Genomic DNA, 5161 nt, shown 5'->3' with positions numbered 1-5161 from the left:
GGCGTTGAACATAAAACCAGGCTGCAGTTTCTCTATTAAGAAAGAAATTGTAAAGAGCATCTTAGCAATATAAGCTCTAAAAGCTATATGCTGGTAAAAACTGGTTTAAAGTTTCTATAGATAAAAAATATGCAGAAAAAACATATAAATAATAAATAACAGGATTAAGAAAAGTTAGTATAAAATTCCATGTGCTTGTGATTTATCTTATAGTGTTCATTGACATTTTGCTATAAATTCTTATGAAACAGCTTCCTCTGAATATAGCTCAACTTAAAAATAAATCTCAAGTATGATGAGGATGGCTGGCTATCTTTGGAGAACTGTATTCTGAGAGACACTTTTATGTGTGTTGACTTGGAATTTGGATTACCCCTCCAATAATGTCATTAATAAAACATCAGGTATTTATATCAAATAGTCTTTATGCAAACCAAAATTTAATGTAAAAAGGCAGAACAGTGATGAAAACTTATGTTGCACTTTAAAAGGGAAATGTGAAAGGTAATAATTTAACCATCTAACTGCTTCTAATTTAATCTGTAGCTTAGATATAGTAAACCACACTATATCAAACTTTAAAAGAGTCATAATGCATAATTACATATTCATAGCTATGATAGACTTTTATGAACATTGCAGGCATTGAAATGAACCAAAAACATAAGCATTGGATTAAAATATTGTATACATCTATAATCCTTTTGCTATTTTTTTCATTTTCTTTAATTAAATTCTCAGTTTTACAAGCTAGAAGACCTTTAAACTACCCAAGATACTCAACCCAGAGTTCATGTTTATTTTCAAAGATTTCTTAAATGCTAGCTTGAACATTTAAAAGTTTCCAGGGTAATCAATTTACATGTCATGGTGAAATGGCTTTTCTTTTATACATAAATTGTCATCTCTACTAATGTTCAAATGTAGTGTTAATATGTCTTTTGGTCCCATAAAGCATATAATGAGAACTAAGTTAAATTAAAATACAAACCCTTATCATTTTGGAGCTCCTAATCTCAAAGGTCCTATCTTTGATGAAGAACTGCACTCTGCCCCATCTTGTTTCTCACACCTCAGACTAACAAATAGCAGTTATATTATAGTTGGGGAATCAAGAGAAAAAATTTCAAGTCCACCCCTCGTGGAACAGAAACTGAGAAATGCCATTCTTCATGTGGAAAAATAAAAGTTTCACATTACACAGTGATAGTAAGGTTATGGGGAAAATAGGCTCTCCAGCTTTTTTTAGGAATGCAAATTTCATCCTTACTTATCACTTCTAGAAATTTGTATAAAGAAAAGCAGGAATGCATAAAGTTATATATGTACAAAGATACTTAATGCAGCATTTTGTTTCTAATAGCAAAAAAATAGAAACAATGTACTGCCTATCAGTAGGGAAAATACCTGATGATTACAGTGCATTCCCACAATGAACTACTTCATGTCATTATGAAGAAATAAAAAAGGAATTCATTTGAAGTTGAGACTTTAAGTTTACACTTTGTACTCTCCGTGCTGCTAAAAACATATAGAAGTGATCATAAAATATAACAGGAGAAAGCGAAGGAGACATTGTCTTAATAACAAACAAAATATATCTCTGATGAACAAAAATAAAGTAGAATATCAAAGCTGAAGCTGGGTGCCTGGTTGAGTGCGGTATGGAGGCTGGCAGGAAAGAACAGGAGCTCACATTTTAGGGTTATGGGAAATAAAGCTGTCCCTAGTGAAGCTGGAGACTGGAGCCAGGTTCACCGCTGGAAACCAGAAACACGAATGTAATTCCACTGACTTTTGAAAGGAGAATAAAATATATACATATACTGATGCTAGTAGTTGCTTGCAGTAGTTACTTAAGTGAAGTCATATGCCTAAAAATATGGAAGGACACAGGTACGGCAATTGAACCAAGCCTCTGACTAGCTTAGAGACTGAATTGTATAAAAATCCAATATCATTTTGGGATACAATCCCACACACACAAAAAAATACATATAAGACCTATTTCTGGACCAACAGTTCTGGAAAAAATAGGGTGGGCTGAAGTGAAAGCAGCAACACCTGTAGATAGGGATGAGTAAACACATAAAGCCACAGAGAAAAAAATGAAAGCTCCAATCTAAGGTGAGATTGCAAACCAGAATTCTAAAATGCATAAAGAAAATTATCTCTAAGAAAATCAGTCATCAAAAGTATTACAATATGATTTACTTACTGTTAAATGAAAATGAGACATGCCTAAAAAAGAGTTTAAAATAGGTATATTGAGATCCTCAGAGACAAAAAAAAAAAAAAAGACCATCTCTAAAACAAATAAGAATACTTGTATATATATGACAGGCAGAATAATTGCAATAGGAAGAGCTGGAGAATGAGACTGTCTTAGTCAGTTCAGTCTACTGTAACAAATTGTCATAAACTGGGTGGCTTAAACAACAAATATTTATTTCTCACATTTCTAGAAGCTGGAAGGTCCAATACCAAGGTGCCAGCAGATCCCGTACCCGGTTTTAATCACACTTCCTGGTTTGCAGATGGCAGTCTTCCCATTGTATGAGAGTTCTACCCTCATGACCTAATTACCTCCCAAAGGCCCCACCTCCCAACACCATCACACTGGGGGTTAGGATTTGAACGTGAATTCTGTGGGGACACAAACGTTCAGTTCATAACACCCAGAATAAGAAAAATACAATTCAAAACCATGGTGGGATTACATTTTTTCCAACATCACTTGGGTGATTATTATTAACAAGCCCAATAACATCCCTGTTGGTGAGAATAAAGTAGACACTTTGATGTAACTGGATATTGATAAACCTCTATGGAAAGCCATTTGTCAATATATATCAATGTTTAAAATATGCGTACTATTTCACCTACAGTTCCTCCTCTAAGAATTTATCATATAGATATACTTATGCATTTGAGGAGTAAGATATAAAAAGATATTTATTAAATTTTTTTAAGGATTTGAGTATGCTTTAATAAGCTTAAGCCAATATGTATATGGAGACTCTTACATGCATGTCAAACTCATACAAAAAAAATTTCAAATTTGACCATGTGTTATATTCCAAAATAATCTAATACTTTTCAAATAATTCGTAATTTACAGAAAGCATTTTCTATATGCAAAACTCAAATTGGAAATCAGCATCAAAGAGGTTAAAAAAATGCATTCAGAAACTAAAATCACACGTCAAAATAATGAGTTGATAAATCATAATGCATCTATTTAATTATTTAGAACAGAATGAAATGGGATGTACTACATATCAAAATTTCTGTGAAAATATATTTTTTAAAAAGTAGACTTTACTTTTTAGAGCAGTTTTTAGGTTCACAGCGAAATTGAGCAGAAAGTACAGGGAGATCCCACATATTACTTGCTACCTCCACATGCACAGCTTCACTCTGCAGCAGTGTGGTACAATTGTTAACAATCAATGAACATACTCTGGCACATCATTATCACCCAAAGTCCTTAGTTCACATCATATTTGTTCTTGGTGTACATTGTATAGGCTTTGACAAATATATAATGCTGTGTATCCACCTATAATAGGGAAGAGGGTGGCTAGGGGAAAAGGTGTCATACCTTTACAGTGTCTTTTTTGATTGACTGCCTTTCCAAAAGTTGTGATAGATTGGTGCTGACCCATATACTTCCACTCTAGATTCCACTGGAATAAGCAACATACATTTTCAAGTCAGGTCCCAGAGTAGGGTTAAGAGTTATGGATGAAGTGGTCTTTAGTGAAAGGATGTAACGAAACTTACTGCCACACAAAGGATTTAACTGACAGTGGCGTCATGCTCTGTTCTGATGTGCTGTGTAGAGAAAATCCACTGCAGGCTTCTGTGAGTGGCAAAGTTATTCTTGCCTATGTTTGGATTGTTTTGTTTCCTTCCCTATTGTATCAATAAACGCGAAGTGAAATGGGGAACTTAATCATTGTTAAAAATCAATCTGGAGAATTAGGACAACAACAACAACAAAATCTTACAATGGAATAGTGATTTTGTTAGAATTATATGATGGGTTCCATTTGAAGGATTTCTAAACACAGCACTTTTTTTTCTTTCTATAAGTGACACTACGGGATACTTCTGTTTCTTTCTGCAAAAGCAGTGTTGTGACCTTTCCATTGTCTACGTGCCGTAAAGCTAATAAAATACTTTGCACATTTCTTCTTATGAGCCTTATATATTTCTCTTTGATTCCCTCCCAGGGGCAGTTTTCAACTTTCTGCTGTATGCTTACTCTTATCTCCCTTCAACCCTGTCTCTAAAGAAGAATACCCCCTCCCTTTTGCCTAGAAGGTCTCTTCTTTAGATACTGGTCCTGTGACCTCCTGTATTAGTCTATTTCTGTTGCTTTTAATAGAATGCCTGAAACTGGGTAATTTATAAAGAAATGAAATTTATTTCTTACAGTGTCAGAGGTTGAGAAATCCATAGATAATGGAACACATCAGGTAAGGGCTTTCATCTGGGTGATGACTCTCTACAGCGACTCAGAGTACTACGTGGTGAGAGAATGGCATGATCAAGAAGAAGCTAATCTTCTCACTTGCCCTTCTTATCAGGCCATGAGAACCATGGCCATTACTCCATGAATGGAACCATCCATTCACAAGGGAACAGCCCTCACAATCTAATCACTTCTTAAAGGTCTCACCTTTTAAATACCATAATTGGATTTCCCACTCTCTTAGCACTGTCACAATGGTGGTCAAGCTTCAATGGGTTTTGGGGAGATATTCAATCCACAGCACCTTCTAATCCCTGTGGGATATTAGTTACTTTTCTTGTTTTTGCCATCAATTTCTTTCTCCAAACTAATTTTTCTTCCTCTCCATAAATATATCCAATCCAATAATCTGAAAAACATATTTTTAATTTTATTACCTCTTCCTGGTGTTCCTCCTTCCCTTCATTAACTCACTTTATGTGATGTACCTAGATGTCTTATGTCTCATTCATTCCTTTGCCCATTGCAATATAATATCCAATCCCTATCCTTGATGGAAATTGCTGTTTCAGTGGTCACCAGAAATGATTTCTCAATTCATACTCTTCTGTGTCTTGAGTCTTATCCTGTCAGCCAGTAACTGCATGAGTTCAAGTAATTACCAAACCTCTCTACATTTCA

General features: G+C 34.6%; 1 protein-coding gene across 1 annotated transcript in view; it reads left to right on the top strand.

Moving 5' to 3' along the window:
* Nucleotides 1-5161, top strand: part of LOC103604074 (low-density lipoprotein receptor-related protein 1B-like) — a gene marked incomplete at its 3' end in the record, with an annotated part of 152863 nt that overhangs the window by 134008 nt on the left and 13694 nt on the right. The gene's annotated exons all lie outside the window — the stretch shown is intronic.

Source organism: Galeopterus variegatus, unplaced genomic scaffold (assembly GCF_000696425.1).
Source record: "Galeopterus variegatus unplaced genomic scaffold, G_variegatus-3.0.2 Scaffold4948, whole genome shotgun sequence".
Classification (NCBI taxonomy): domain Eukaryota; kingdom Metazoa; phylum Chordata; class Mammalia; order Dermoptera; family Cynocephalidae; genus Galeopterus; species Galeopterus variegatus.
The sequence above is the reverse complement of the archived record's forward strand: the minus strand, read 5'-3'. Positions and strand labels throughout refer to the sequence as shown.